This window comes from Macrobrachium rosenbergii, chromosome 39, assembly GCF_040412425.1.
Source record: "Macrobrachium rosenbergii isolate ZJJX-2024 chromosome 39, ASM4041242v1, whole genome shotgun sequence".
Lineage (NCBI taxonomy): Eukaryota > Metazoa > Arthropoda > Malacostraca > Decapoda > Palaemonidae > Macrobrachium > Macrobrachium rosenbergii.
The window spans coordinates 18244833-18262332 of NC_089779.1; the positions used below are offsets into that span (position 1 = coordinate 18244833).

The 17500-nt window shown below is 34.7% G+C and overlaps 1 protein-coding gene across 2 annotated transcripts in view; it reads right to left on the bottom strand.

The window, feature by feature from the left end:
- Positions 1-17500, bottom strand: part of LOC136825801 (uncharacterized) — a 682034-nt gene that overhangs the window by 364252 nt on the left and 300282 nt on the right. Inside the window, exon 1 of one of the 2 annotated variants that reach the window (XM_067082715.1) lies at positions 10050-10105. The exons of the other annotated variant lie outside the window; for it this stretch is intronic. The gene's annotated coding sequence lies outside the window, so the exon portion shown is untranslated. Of the gene's footprint in view, positions 1-10049; positions 10106-17500 lie in introns of those variants that run through there. 2 annotated transcript variants of the gene reach the window in all.

A 17500-nucleotide genomic window follows, 5' to 3' on the forward strand; every position in this document is an offset into this window, starting at 1 on the left:
ATATATATATATATATATATATATATATATATATATATATATATATATATATATATATATCTCAAAATTACAACACCGCTAAGACAGTTGTGGAAATATGAAAAACAAACTGCAAGAATCCAAAGAACGCAGGCAGGTAATTGAAGTGAATGCTAAGAAATGTAAAACCAAAATGACTGGAATGCTAAGAGCAAAAGCACATATAACCAGAAACGCAAAAACCTAAAGTACAAACAATCAGCTACAAATTAAGCGAGAGCAAACTGACATTCAGTCTGAACACATCTGCAAAGGCTATACCAGAATTTAAGGCAAGGTGTCTAAATGGGACCTTCCGGTAACACCGCCCATTCTTTAGCCTACGCCGAACAGTAGATTTTTTGGGAGGGAAATTGGACACGCGAAACCACAAGTGGACCACGCAAGAGGCAACATAATTCACATAAACCAGCGTTTCGTTGGTTGAATCTGCTCTGTTAATATGCAAAGAGCATATCTTTTTTTTTTTTTTATGGCACAAACCGCTGTGCGTCCTTCCTGAACAGCGCATTTGAAATTGCTGTTGCTGTTTGTTGCTCTTTATAGTTGCTTAACGCTACACTAACTTTATTCCCTTACGAAAATATACCACTACATACTGCCATCACTTATTAATCAATGACAGTGCCACGGTTTATAGCAGTTTACGGCACTGATTAATGTCACATTTTCCAGTCGTATACTGCCATCTACTATTACTCACTGAGACAACAATAAGAGTTACTAACAGCTACCATAACCATCTACCATAACTTATTGGGGCAATTCCTAGTCGCTGTCTTTACCCTCTATAACAGCGGTTCTTAACCAGTAGTGAAGCTTGTTCCTAAGGGGTGCGAGGATGCCTATGAATAATTAAAGCAAAATAAAATAAAATAATATTAATAATTATTTCTTTTTATTTCAGCAATTCAGGGGGTGAGAGAACTGACTGCTGATTTGAAAGGGGTGCATACATTGAAAAAGGTTTAGAACTTCTGCTCTACAATTTCTGTTACAAACACTAATCGTTCCTATTCCCTTTCTATCACCTTCTCTTACTTTTAACTTTATTCTTTTACCTTTACCATCATTTACCTCCGTTACATTCTCCCATTTCATGTTTCCATTTCATTCTACCCAACATTTTGGAGTCAAGTTTAAATATCCTGCGGTAAGAGAATGGCCATGAGGAAAGAACCTCGAACTAATATCGAAATAATGCTGTTTGAGTGCCGAAGAAGCAACGTTCCTAAGCACTTATTTAACCCCCCTTCAGGAGGCACCACGCCCTTACGACATAGCTGTGGTTACGGTGGATATAATTGCCTCCATCTTCATTGTCATTGTAAGAAAAATGTAACTGAAAATGTTTCAATGACATCTGCCTTTGTGGCGCCAGTGTATGCTTAGAAATTGAAACAAATGAAGCAAAATAGTGCCAATGATCAGTACTCTGTAAAGCCAGTGTATGACTAAAGCGGTCCGTCAATCGAAAAACATTAAATGTATAAATACAGGACTGTAACGCTAAGGGTTCATGCCACGAAAAATGATCTTTTCCACTTCTGACGCAAATGGCCCGATTTCTGCGTAATCCAATGCTTTTACTGCAAGCGAAGACATGAAGATACAGCACGGTTGTATAAGCTTTCACGCGCTCTACAGATCCTTCCATTTGCGCCTTAGGTAAGTATATATATATATATATATATTATATATATATATATATATATATATATATATATATATTATATAATTTATATATGTATATATATATAATATATATGTATATATATATAATATATATGTATATTATATATATATACATATATATGATTATTATCACTTTTGTACGTGATTCATTTATCACACATTACCACAAGCCATTGACAAAAAGGTAATGTGTGATGTGTATATATATATATATATATATATATATATATATATATATATATATATATATATATATATATATATATAATATATATATACATATATATATATATATATATATATATATATATATAATATATATATACATATATATATATATATATATATATATATATATATATATATATATATATATATATATATATATATATATATATATAACATAATATAAACAGTCGATACTACTGATTTTCGAACAAACAAAACAACACTGATCTTGGTATTCAAAAGATATGGGAGAAAATCTTCAACACTTCTATTTCTACCACTAAATAATCTTCATGAAGCTCTACATAAGTCATTCTCATTAATTATTATATATCTCACACAATGTAAACCTTGTGCGGTCATATCATATTACAGTTAAGAGACATTAAGGTGTATAATAATATAATCATTGCAAAGTGCTCTGGCAATAAACTGAATGCTGCGTCACCACACAATTGTTGCTGCTATTTACAACATAACAAATGCAAGAAAAACAAAACAACGGTGGAACAACCCTAAACGTTAATATTACGAAACAAGAGTGATTACATTCATAAAAATCTTATAATAGCATGAGTCACTACGATGGTGAAGAAATCCACGGTTGTGTAGATGTAAATATATGAATGAATTTTATGACATCACCGTGATTCATATACAAGCATTAAGGTACAAACGTCCTTTAATATCCAATATTATTTCCGAGGTAGAGCGAACTGGTTCCCAAAGGACGTTTGTAGCTTAATGCATGTAAATATGTATTATAGAAATACATCTACATAGGAGAGCTTTCGCGAACCTTGCTCGAAAATGCTCTCTTTTGTATATAATACTTCTAAAATATACATTTACATCTACACCACTGTGGATTTCTTCACCAATGATTACATTAACAACAGTTATGAAGTGAAATAACGCTACATAATAGCAATATCAGTCAAAATCGCTAAGTAAGCGAAAAAAGACCCAAAACAAATGGACGAAACCAAAGGGTGAAAGCAGGTGCAAGAATTAGAACTGCGGCACTATTCCTCTCGCGCCAGACATCACCATCATCATCTTCAGCAGCATCAGCAGAGGGAAGCATCTACCACTTGTTGAATCTAGACAGAGAGAGAGAGAGAGAGAGAGAGAGAGAGAGAGAGAGAGAGAGAGGGCGGGATCAATACATAGCAATGCCCTCCCCTGATCTGCCAGGGCACTCCAGCTCCTACCGATGGTGCCAATGCATTTTCCTGCTGCAGGTAAGCAGGCTAACCCTCCTGGCCTCCCTACCACTCACCCCTTCCCCCTCCCTCCCTCCCCGACTCTCTCTAATGCACCAGACCTGCATTGTGAGATCAGGATGCAGAGGAAAGGGTTTTGTTCGATACCGACGGCAGAGAGCATCGACGGTACGTCAATTGCGGTACTATACACAAAAATAGATGTAAATGCATTAAGTGCATTATATTTACAATAGATATCAACTGCAGCTGCGTGAATTCTACTTCGTTGATAATAGTGATAAAATACACTCAAGACTTTCTTGGGCCGTATATTTTCGTATCATCTAAAAAAATTAGGCATCATAAGTAAGTAAAGGTGAATAGGTGATTTCAATGCATCAGTAAGAAGTTAGATTCAAAATAATAATAATATTATTAATATAAATAATAATGTGTGATTCAAACGCGTCCATAAAAAATGATCTGAACAAAAATGTTATAATAATAATAATAATAATAATAATAATAATAATAATAATAATAATAATAATAATAATAAAGTTACAATTCACCTTGCTCTTCATATGATCTTATTAAACGATTCTTTTTTTTAATCAGTCGATGATTCCTAAGAGTCATTCACAGACAGAGAGAAAAGAAACGGCCAATGAGCATCCTTAACACTGCAGTCAATGAGAGAGAGAGAGAGAGAGAGAGAGAGAGAGAGAGAGAGAGAGAGAGAGAGAGAGAGAGAGAGAGAGAGAGAGAGAGGGGTTTTACTGTCCTAGATTTTGTACATTTCCGTCACATTAAAAAAGGACATCGCCTAGAATTTCAGTGTAGGCCCACCCATTAACCGAATTTACGACCTAACGTACGGCGCTCACAACAGTCTCGTCTGGGACTCTGCCAATGTCTGTGACAGCGTTTTTTATTCGACAGCCGATCCTTCGCAACTAACCACTTTGGGTGGTAGACTATCATACGAGTGCAGTTCTGCTAACAGGAGGGCTGAACACGCAGCCATTTTCCTATGTAATACTCCCCAGTAATATAAGACCCTTTTTCAAGAAATTTTATATGGTAACATTCAGAATCCCAAAACATGCATCATCAACAGTAAAAGTATGGTATATTAATCTTTAATTTCACTTAACTGGTTCATATTGTGGCGTGGATGACCATATTCGAAGCGGCTACAGATTACATAAACAAATAAAATATTAAATAGTATTTAATATCCGCCTACGCTAATAAGACGTTCTATGAGACCAGTGACTACAGTGTGCTTTTGCTATCCATCTTCTCTATCTCACCAGAGAATTTCTTCATTGTGTGGTCCCATATATCAACCGTCCCCCTATTCGTAGATACTAATGTGAAGCTACTTATCAGTCCTTTGGACAGATCAAAGTTACTTCAAATGAATATTAGCATGTTTTGGATGAAAATAATTATTATAAGCCCATAGCTCCCCGTTCAGCCCAGTCAACAGGACTGATTATCTTCACTGGCTATGACGTAACACCTTCTTCTGTTCGACCACAAGCACACAATCGTAAAGTGCTTCGGCGTCTAAGTTCTGAGTGGTCCTGTGGCTTCGACAATACATAAACTCCTGCAATTCGCATGTGAGAATGACGGAAGAATCTTAAATCTCGTGACATATATATATATATATATATATATATATATATATATATATATATATATATATATATATATATATATATATATATATATATATATATAAATCAATTATTATTGACATGTAAAATGTTTTGTAATAATAAGATAACGACGACCATGACACCAAAAAACAATAAAGGAGGTAAATGACACAACAGTAACAACGAAAAGAATACAGTAATTATACAATTCTCGTGTATTTAAGTGGTTAACCATTATATGAGAGATCCAAACTAAACTTCTGAAGCGCAGAATAAGGGAAGCACGCGCGAGGAAGCAAAAACAAGAAAAAATAAAAAAAAAATTAAAAAACCCACTCATTCATCTGTGAAGTACAACCACCCAGTCGTATAAACTTCTGACATACATAAACTCTTAAAAAAAAAGCAAGACATTGAGATGTACCATAAAATCCAAACAATAAAACTTTCGCAAGACAGAAAAAAAAATAATCTACTTTCAACGCGCTTGGCAGGAATGGTGGTACTGTACTTTATTCCTGCTCACAACTGAAGAGTTTGCGTTCCATCTCCGAATTTTCTTGAATACACAGAACGTGTGTGTGTGTATGTGTGTTGATCTGTGTATCCAATTACGTACAATAGCATTAGGAAACAGGGGCACTTCACCATTCCACTGAATTCATTATATATAAATTCAACATCACATCATTAAAATGCTCGTGATGATTCACGCAAGATAAACATATCCACAGTCATGTAAAGGTACAAATATACTTAGTATTTTCACATCAAAGCGTCAGATCGAAAAAGGGAATCGAACAGATTCCCGAAAGCTCTCTGTTTAGATTTATTTTTAAATATATTAGTACCCATACATAACTGTGGATTTGTTTCTCCATTTGAAGACTCATGCTACTATGAGTATTTTTTTTTAAATTAATGTTTCACATTATGAAGAAGTTTACGAAGTTTAGACAAAAAATGTCATCTAGATTTTAGGTCTTATGTTGATGAATATAATCGTAGTAATGATAATTTTGATATAAATTGACAACTCATGGTGAGATTGACAAATGATGATGATGGCGACTGATGACTGATTGTGAATATGACAATGGTGACCTGAAGATGGAGATGATAATGATGAAATCCGAATTAACTTAGGCAATGGTGCTGTTGATGACAGTGATGATGGCAACGATGATGACAAGAGATGCAAATGCCCATAATTAAGTCTCCCTCTGACCTTGACCTTCAGCGATAAAGACATTCCCCAAATTCAACGACAATTCTCGATGTCATTAGGCATTTTTTATGTATGACACCCAGAATTCCCTGTCGTTATCTGTCCATTATGATTGTGAGGCATAAATACAATGACAGAATGAGAATGAAATGAAATATATAAACACACACACGTGTCTATATACACGTATATATATATATATATATATATATATATATATATATATATATATATATATATATATATATATATATATATATATAACATATATATATACTCACATACTTAGATATATATATACATATATGTATATATATACACATATATATTTATATATATATATATATATTACATTTATATACTACTAAACTTTTCGTCAGTTTAGATAAGAACAAAGGCTTCAGGAACATAACTGGGTCAGGGATACAAAGTCGAGATTACCCTGGGAACCTCGAACATTAAAGTAAATATATGTGAATGAATGCGAAGGTAACACTGACGGTGTGGCAAAGGAAATGAACCCTTAAAGAGAGAGAGAGAGAGAGAGAAATGATGCATTTGTTAATAAAATTGACTTTGAAAAATACACCATGATGATAGACGAGTAAAAGAAGATGAGAGAGAGAGAGAGAGAGAGAGAGAGAGAGAGAGAGAGAGAGAGAGAGAAATGATGCATTTGTTAATAAAATTGACTTACGAAAAATACACCATGATGATAGACGAGTAAATAGATGAGAGAGAGAGAGAGAGAGAGAGAGAGAGAGAGAGAGAGAGAGAGAGAGAGAGAGAGAGAAATGACGCATTTGGTAATCAAATTTACTTAAGAAAATACACCAAGATGGCAGACAAATGAACAGATTTTAGAGAGAGAGCCATCCCGAGGGAGAAAAAGATGCACACACGAAGGCCAGGAATAATGGCATTTTCAGATATATCATGTTATGCAATATTATGACACTAATTAACACTAATTAACTCCCGGAGGCAATCAATCTCGGAATACCATTTGACAAGGTCCGCTTGCCCCCCGTGCCCTTGAAATCGAATTAGGATCGACTCTGTCGTGACTCTGATTTCGTTAATATGGACAATTAACGATGACTTGAATATGAAAAAGGAATATAATTTTTACTAATAAGATCTATTAAAAAATATTGTAGCATGTCTTGAATGGAGAAACAAATCTACAGTTATGTATGGGTACAAAAAATATCTGTAAATACATTTCTGCAGAAATTTATTTTTAAATATATGTACCCATATATGACTGTGTATTTGTTTCTTCAATCAGATTTATTTTCGTTGCAATATATACTCGTAGTTTTCTTTATATGGAATCGTTACAACACAAAGAAAGTACCGTTAGGAAGATTTCGTTTTCTATTCTTTATCATAATAAACATAAATTATATATTCTTATTCTATTTTTCTAGTCTTCTTCTATTCTTTTTCATAATAAACATAAATACCCAATGGAAACAAACTCAGCATTGAAATTTAAAAATCTATGCCGTACTTCTCAGAAATGTGAGGTATGATTCAAAATGAAATACATATTAGAAAAAAATATTATATCAAAAATATAAATGTACAAAGCTTATAGCTTTCGTCATTTATATTTTTAATATCTCATGTTTTGTAACATATTTCTAATCTTAAAACACAAACAAGTAAATAAACAGTCCCTAAAAATTCCCCCTAAGAAATCATCACATAACTAGCAAAAAAAAAAAAAAATAAAATAAATAAAATAACTCCTTAATGATGAGCAATGTTTCTGCTCCCTTCTCCACGCCCTATAAACAGGATATTGTGGGATCGGAACCGTCTGGAGATCCATTAACGGCAATAAACCCTTGACAAGGCGGAAAACAAAGGGGTGATACTACCAGGAACCAACTCATACCAACGTCGAATGTATCATGAGAGCATGGGCATACATGCTCTCACATGCTCTCGTATACACACGCTCTCGCAAAGACTTGAATACGCGATCAAATAAGGAATGGAAGACAGAATTTCGGCCGAAGGCGAAGCGCTGGGACCTATGAGGTCATTCAGCATTGAAAGGGAAATTGAGAGTAGAAAGTTTTAAAGGTAACAGGACGACAAACTCGCAGTTGCACTATGTAACAATTAATAGGAGAGGGTAGAGAGAAAGATATAAGAATAATATGAACGGAGGTACAGTAACAGAAATGGAAGGAGTTGCAGCTAAGGGCCGTAGGGACGGTGCAATGAATATGGCAATGTTGAAAATAAAAATAAAATTTGATTTATTGGGCGCATCTAAACTGAGCATTATTCCGACAATAATCACCTATCCAGTCCTATGTTCAGAGAATAAACAGAGATGGAAAAGATTACTGACCTATACTCTTATAGTAATACTATCTATGCCGAATCTATCGTAGGGTGAATGGAAAGCTAAGCATTAATTTGTATAAAAACTATTAATGTTCTCAGCATATACTCATTCTGCTAAACGATCCTTTGTATATAAACCTATATATTTCTAATAACTAATATATATTCGTATATACAAATATACACACACTCATATATATATATATATATATATATATATAAAATACACACATATATATATATATATATATAAATACACACACACATGCATACATACATAGAAAACTAACATCTACATATGAAGTACATAAACTAAACAATTCACAGTGTATATAAAAACTGCATACATTCATTCAATTATATAATTCTATAAAAAACTGTATTCATTCACCCATTCCATAACAATACATATAAAACATGTATCCCTCAGCATACCAACCCTAAAGCATTATGATACAGAAGTCCTTTTGGAGACCAAAGTGACCTCAATAAATGGCGTATTCCAGTTAAGCCTCGTCATCAGCCTCATAACAAATAACAACGACGACAGGATTCAAAGGCTTCTCTATGTCAACTTCCTTCTTGTGTCCTTGTCTTTCCTTCGTCCATAAAGAGAGAATAACGACTGAATCCACAAGAATAATGGCAGCAACCCACCTGTGGTTTCCCTCTGTCCCAATTCTCCCATACATTAACTTCGAAACCATACTCAATTTGTTGACCGCACAAGGACAGGAACTCTGAGGAATCTGACAAAGGAAATTTTGCCCACTGTATCTTTCGCCAGTTATGCATTATGCGCTTTGTATTTGGTCGGATCGGCTGCTTAACTGTATTGAGTACGCAGTCAGATCAGCTGACTGCGTCTGATGTTTGTGCAAATGACTAAGAAAACCCGTTCATTCGTTTTAGATTGAGCTGGCCTTATGCCACCACGGGTCACAGCTTGGCAGGTTTGCCTCTATATCAGTTTTAATAACAGTCCCTACGTCAGTCCTCAAATGTATCTTAAGTCAGCCTTACCAAGTAAAAAAAAATTGTAAATAATAAAACAAATAATAAAACTGTATCACATCTGTCCACTTTATCTCCAGTCAGTCCTGCTGACTGACTGATCTGAATAAATCCCGCTGGCTAAGTGGACCAAATCATTTAGGTTCACGTACGTCAAAACTAAGGCACACGGTAATTGCAAACAGCTCTAAGACAGTTCTAAATCAGTTCCCTACAGTTATCCATACTCACGGTCTTCTGCTACTTGCCAGAGGATTGCTTTCAAGGTGAAAATGGACACACACTGAAAATATTAACCGAGAAACCACTTAACAAAAAATTAAACGATTCAATTCCATGCAAAAAAATCACTGGGTCAGTGCAGTATGCTATCAGTAAGACACACGAACACGGCAGTCACTTTCAGAGACACTCCAGAAACATCTCCAGCGATATTCCACGGCACCACCACCTGGGAGGGCCACAGACCCCTGCAAAAATCAATCCAGCCAAGTGCCCTCTTCACTTCGAACGTTTGGAAAAACGTTCACCGCGAAAAAACCCAAGGCTTTGGCAACGAGCCAATTACCGTCATACTACGAAAACACGAGCTGCAATCACCTGCTCTCGCAAATAACACACGTTTATGGGAAAGTAACTCTTTTAGGCAGCACGTGTTGACTCGTGCGCACGTGAAGCGGCAGGAACGCGAGGCGCGTGCGCGGTGTTCTACTCTTGATGACTGCGCGACCCAGACTGTGAGTCTTCGCAACATTGCTCTGCTGCCGCTTCGGGGTGGAAATCTAGGCAGTCAGCGAGATTCACACAGACGTCTTTCTGATTCTGATACGAAAACTTCAATAAGCGTGAACGAGATTTTGGTCATTGTAAGTCCAACGGAAAAAGGCATTACAGCAGAAATTAAATTAAAATTAGATTTACTCAGGTATCGGAGGAATCATCTCACTCACTCCCTCCCCAGAATGCAGGTCTTTAGAATTTTAAAACGAGGTACAAGTCCTTTTCGGACCTCATTTTAAAATTCTATTTAGATGTACTCTAAGGAGGAAGGGAGATTATTCCTTCGTAAACTCAATAAATTTTATAGAGGGAAAGTGTATATTTTATAGAATATATGGAAAATATATGTGTATATATACACACACACACACACACACACACACACACACACACACACACATATATATATATATATATATATATATATATATATATATATATATATATATATATATATAAGGTTGCAAATGAGTTTCAACTGAAACAACTAATTCTGAAACGATCACACGACGCAGAGAGCATAGCTTTCAGCCGCATTGCCAGACACAGTTTAGACAGCACTAAAGGTTCTTTGCAACACCCTTCTGGTACAAGCTGCAATCCTCTTTGCATTTACTTCTCATCCGTATATCTTTCTTCTCCTCCTACCTTGCTGTCCAACTTTTGAACTTTACCTTGTAGCAATTTTCATACCAACCAAGAATAAACCTTTTGGGCGAGCCTGTGAGCGCCTATGAAATGGGACTTATTAGTCTAGTTGCTAATAATAATAATAATAATTATATAATAATAATAATAATGAAACAAACACAAGAGTACCGTACATTACTCCTGAGCAATATCCGGGATTTACCCACGTAGCAGCCTCCTCCTCCTCCTCCTCCTCCTCCTCCTCCTCCTCCTCCTCCTCCTCCTCCTCACCACAAACATCTCGAAAACGACGAAGGGGGAAGACGGGAGGAAGATAACCAATCATCACCGGAGAGAGAGAAAAAAAAAAACATTCTCGTCTAATTTCGAAACGTGGGAAGATTATGAGAATAAGACTTTTTTTTTTTTTTTTTACAGCCGATACGAGCGATGACGATAATGATATGCAAAAATGCGAGAATGGATGATAATTTATGGAATGGATGATAATTTATGGAGTGGATGAGAATTTGTGGAGTGGATGATAATTTATGGAACGGATGAAAATTTATGGAATGGATTACAATCTATGGAATGGGTGAATCTATGGAATGGATGAGAATTTATGGAACGGATAAAAACTTACGGAACGGATGAAAACTTATGGAATGGATGAGAATTTATGGAATGGATGAGAATTTATGGAATGGATGAGAATTTATGGAACGGATGTTAATTTATGGAATGGATAAGAATTTATGGAATGGATGAAAATTTATGGAATGGATGAAAATTTATGGAATGGATGAAAATTTATGGAATGGATGAAAATTTATGGAATGGATGAAAATTTATGGAATGGATGGTAATGGGGCCTTTTTTATATACGGTTGGGAATAAAACGGCAATAAATTGGTACTTCGGAATAAATATGTAGAAGAGAAGACAAATCTATTGAGTAAATGAAGACAGTCTAATTCCTGCTATTTTTTTGTAGAAGAAAAAATACTGGCAGTAGAGAAATGCGATAATGGACATAAATGTAAAGAATAAATTTTAATAAAAACTGTACCAAAACAAAGAGGAGAAATTCAGGGCAGTATTGAAATGCCTGAATAGAAATTAAAATAATGCATGGTAATGAGACCTGTTTTCACTTACCCAATACAAGACAATACGAGTGATCAAAGAATACAAGTGCGGATATAAACAAGAATTCCAGGGGAAATATTTTTATTCACTTTTTTAAACAAAGGTATGAAAACATAGAAAAAAATAGAAAACTAAAACTGTGAGGAATACAATTTTCACGAATAATCGTCTTAATTTTAACACAAACACTAATAAACATGGTGATAATGAATCTGATCAAATAATGACAATAAAATTCGAGAGGAATGCAAACGTAAAAAAATAGATGTCTTTTTTTTTAATTGGGTGCAAATTAAACATTAAATAAAACTATAATGAGGAATGCAAAGTTAAGAAATAGATGGTAATGAGGTCTGTTTGACAGCTTGTTTTGAAATAATGACAGAATGAAAATGTATGACTGAGAAAAATTCAGAAATAGCTGTTAACTTTTTTTTTCAACAGATGCTAATGAAGACGATAATGACTGTCATAAAAAAGCGATTATATCAATACGCGCAGAGGAACACAAATTGAAAGAATAATCATTTTTTTTTACATATATGAAAGTAATACATGGTAACTTTTTCCAAGCAGTTGCTAATAAAGATGATAATGATAGTAATAAAACAGTGATTATATAAACAACCGAGATGCAGAAATTTAAAGAATATCAATTGGTAGTAAAAACAATGATTATACCAATACGCGCAGAGGAACACAAATTTAAAGAATATTAATTTTTTTATATAAATGGGAATAAAGATAAGATAGCCGAATTGAGGGGAAGCAAAACTAAGGGAGAATTAAAAAAGATTAATTAGTAATAAAACAGTGATTACATTAATAAGCGAGAAAGAACAAAAATGTAAAGAATATTAATTTTTCTGTTTACATTATTATTATTATTATTATTATTATTATTATTATTATTATTATTATTATTATTATTCAGAAGATGAAACCTATTCATATGGAACAAGCCCACCAAAGGGGCCACTGACTTGAAATTCAAGCATCCAAAGAATATTATTATTATTATTAATATTATTATTATTATTATTATTATTATTATTATTATTATTCAGAATGGAATTCTAGCTTCCAAAGAATATTAAGGTATTCATTAGGAAGAAGTGGGAGAAAATAAAGCGAAACGCAGAAAGAACAGAAATGGGAGTAAAGATAAGATAACAAAATTGAGAGGAAGCAGAATAAAGGGAAAACACAACGTTTCAAGGCCGCCATGGTCCGGCTGATCCCAATTCGATACTTATCCCCAAAATACCTCATTTGCTTCGGGAAAAAACATCTCCCAAATGACCGACAATCAAGGCTGGGGGCTCCGCGGTGCATCAAATTTTATATAATTTCCGGACCCTTAAAAAAAAATTATAAAGAAAAAAGCTTCGTCGTGCTCCTTCTGGTACTGAGAATGCGAAGATGTTCCACTTACGAACTTGAAAAACAAGTAAAAAATGCGCCGGAGTTCCTTCGGCGCAATCTAGTTTTCTGTACAGCCGGTACAGCGTATAATCAAGGCCAACGAAAATACATCTATCTTTCGGTGGTCTCGTTATAATGCTGTATGAGCCGCGGTCCATGAAACTGTAACCAAGGCCCAGTGGTGGCCTATCCTATATGGTTGCCAGAAGCACGAGCATGGCTAACTTTCACCTTAAATAAAATAAAAACTACTGAGGCTAGAGGGCAGCAATTTGTTAAGTTTGATGATTGGAGGGTGGGTGATCGACATACCAATTTGCAGCCCTCTAGCCTCAGCAGTTTTTAAGACCTGAGGGCGGACAGAAAAAAGTGCGGACGGACAGACAAATACCCATCTCAACAGCTTTCTTTTACAGAACACTAATTAGGAGCTGAGGGCAGACAGAAAAAGTGCGGACGGACAGAAAGCCGGCACAATAGTTTTCTTTTACGGAAAACTAAAACTTTTTGTTTTGTTTTTTGTTTTATGATTATTTTGGTCCTGTGTATGGCTTGCACACTGCGTATTACACTTCGATTTCTAAATACACCTATGTAATGAGTTTTTTTTTTTTTTTTAATAAAACTTATCCAACTTTGAAATATTCTAAAAATTGTTTTGCAATTGTTTAAAAAATGCTTAAAAACTGTTTTAACTATGTCTTAGCGAAGGATAACTCGTAGTGTTTCGAAAGTGTTTTATAAATTAATCTTTCATGAAATGATTGATATTGTTACGTTCTTCTTTCTGTGTTTCCCTTTACCTCCTCTTACTTCTTCCTAATAAACACCATATCCTTTGGAAGCCTGAATTTCACGTCAATGGCCCCTTTAGGATTGTTCCATATGAATAGGGTTCATTCTCTGAATAATAATAATAATAATAATAATAATAATAATAATAATAATAATAATAATAATAATAATAAATGAGTAAAATTACTAATAAACCTGAACAAGGTATAACTATTATTTAAAATTTAATATTTCTAATTATACTTACGTGACTGTGTAAATACATCTACCTACGTAACTTGTAAACATTACAAATATATAAAATGCTAAGGTAATATCCATATTAAAGTGACAAAGCGAAAAAAAGACATTATATCTAATGAGAAGTACACTTCAATCCTCAGCACAAAATATTCGCTCTCAAATAGGGGTACAAAAGAATCCTTCAAAACTCGTACGTAATAATATCAATCATCTCATTATAGATTAATTTACAATACACGTTCAAAACACTACCAGGTTCTCCTTCGCTAAGCCACAGTCAAAACAGTTTTTAAGCATTTTTTAAACACTTGTACAACAACTTTTAGAATATTTCAAAGTTGGCTAAGTTTTATATTCATCAGAGCAACCAAATACGTTTATCCACTCCCAAACATGCTGTATTTGACTTCTCATTTTGGGTAAAAACACTCCCAATTTAATGTTATGATATATTTATTAAATAAAAAGTCCAATACTGATAAATATCTGTTTGTTAACGGCGAAAGTTTAAAAAAAAAACCCAAACTGAAAAATATGTTAGTTAATGGTGAAAGTGATTTCACATAATCGTCAGTGTTAAAAAGTGACATCTCAAATTCTCGCAAAAATAATTACAGAACCAATATCGTCACGACAAAGATTGTATCATCGTCACGAACAAACGGAATGCTGTAATTAGGGAGGAATGTTAACAGACTGGAATAAAAGGTATAGTGACAACTGGACAGCGAATTTCCATTCTAACTGAATTGAACTGAACTGAATCCTTTATTCCAGCTATAAGCCATATAATTATGAACTAGATATCTAACTTTTTACTTTTAAGACTCACTAAAAATGAGATTACTCCTATTGATCACTGTCGTTACTCAGTTCGAAATCGACAATAACAATAACAACATGACTATATAAAATACTCGTATAACTTATAAGAATTATGTACGTCAGTCCATCATTCATATATGAGAGCCGATTCGGCACACATTACGAAAACTAATTGAGAACGAGAATTTGTTTTATCATCAAGATGACTGACGAGCCCTAAAAAATTGAAAAAATAAAACAGAACTTCCAAAAATCTTTTTAAAAAGAACCCTGATAAAAAGCAAGATTTTTAAAATTAACCGGACCCCTGACGAAACTAAAAACGAAAAATTCTACACTCAATAGGAAATAAACTAACTTAACCCACTGTCACTCAAAAAACACCCAGCATAAAAATAAAAAAGCGTGACAAAAACACTACACCAGACTCTGAACACTAAGCAATGAGCTAAAAACGCCCAAATACGTCTCGGCAATCAAGCACAAACCGTTATAGCCAAAGACAAGAACATAAACTTTCTTTCAATGCTACGAGACAGAGCGCCATTCTCTCAGACGTGCTAAAACTCCCAAGGCTATCACGTAACTCTGGCATCATTGCCGCCAGGTGCGGCCACGCCTTTTTTGTGCAACGGCCGATCGCCTACCATGCTTTCATTCACCAGATATAGTAGAAAAGGTGTAACAGGAGGAAAACCTCAAAGCAGTTGCACTATGGAACAATTGTTACAGAGGGTGGTAAGTCAGAAGGAAGAAAGAGAATATAAATGGTGTTACAGCACAAAGAAAGAAAGAGGTTGCAGCTAGGAGTCGAAGGGACGCTGCAAAGTCCCTTAAGTAGTGCCTATAGTGCACCACTTGAGGTGCAATGATGACACTACCACCTTACGGAGGGACTCTTGGAAATGGCGATTCTCTCTCTTGATTCACTGTTTTTGATGCGACGAGTCGATACTTTAGACCCTTGCTTATGCACCGAAGGCTTTACTTGAGGTTCTTTGCGGCGTCCCTTAGGCCCCTAGCTGCAACCCCTTTCATTCCTTTTCAATATACCTCCATACATACTTTCTTCCACCTTGCAATCCACCCTATCCTAACAACTGTTTCATAGTGCAACTGCGAGGTTTTCCTCCTGTTACGCCTTTCAAACCTTTCTGCTCTCAATTTGTCTTCCAGCGATGAATAACCTCACAGGTACCCAATGCTTGGCCTTTGGCCTAAATTTTATATTCCATTCCACTCTATGACGAGGCATTCATACGAGTATTTACTTTTAATATAATCAGTCAACTAATCCTCGTGCATCCCCACCATTAGTGAGTATTTTCCATCAGCATCGCTTGTATTAAAAAACATTCATAGTACCTTGAGTCTTGAAATGGCGAAACAAATCCACAGTTATGTATGGGTACAAATAGATTTAAAGATAAGCCTATACTAAGAGCTTTATTTTTAAATATATTTCTACCCCTACATAACTGTGTATTTGTTTCTCCATCGCTTTCATAAAACGGGATGCCGAGGCGCAAGAGGTCTTTAAAATGTAACAATTCATTTTAACAGAAATTAACCTTAGTTGATAAATTTGTCACGGTAAAAAAACTTGCATTATCACTAGATTCCCGTTTCATACTAACTTGATTCATAGAAACTCTTATTTGTCATATGTTCATCATTATTACTCTCAATACATAACTGCGGATCTTTCCTGCATAGTGGCCCCCAACAAGGCTCGGGGGTCGTTATCTAGGACTGATATCTCTTGGGGGTCATTATCTAAGATTGGACTACTTGGGGGGCACTGTCTAAGAACGATCCCACAATTATATATCGCTAGACAGCTTTTTGTATTCATTGCAACCTAAAATATTTATAATTAGCAATGCCTTTAATATACCTTGCAACATCAGTCGGACTTTCAAGTCAATTATTTTTTTATTTAACAATATTCTAATTTACTTTTACATTAAACTTTGTGGGCTATACACTGAATCTCTGACGCGACCTTTCGCTTGTGCTGATTTGTTGGGTAGTCTAGCAGATGTAAAGTAACTTATGCATAGAATTTCTTTGAACACACTGAACCAGCTTATAATTTCCCCCCAAAAGAATGCCGTATTACAAGCCACCATCAAAAAAAGGAGAATGAAGAAAGATGTTTATAATTTCAATAAATTTTCCGTTATTTGGTATTATGAAAA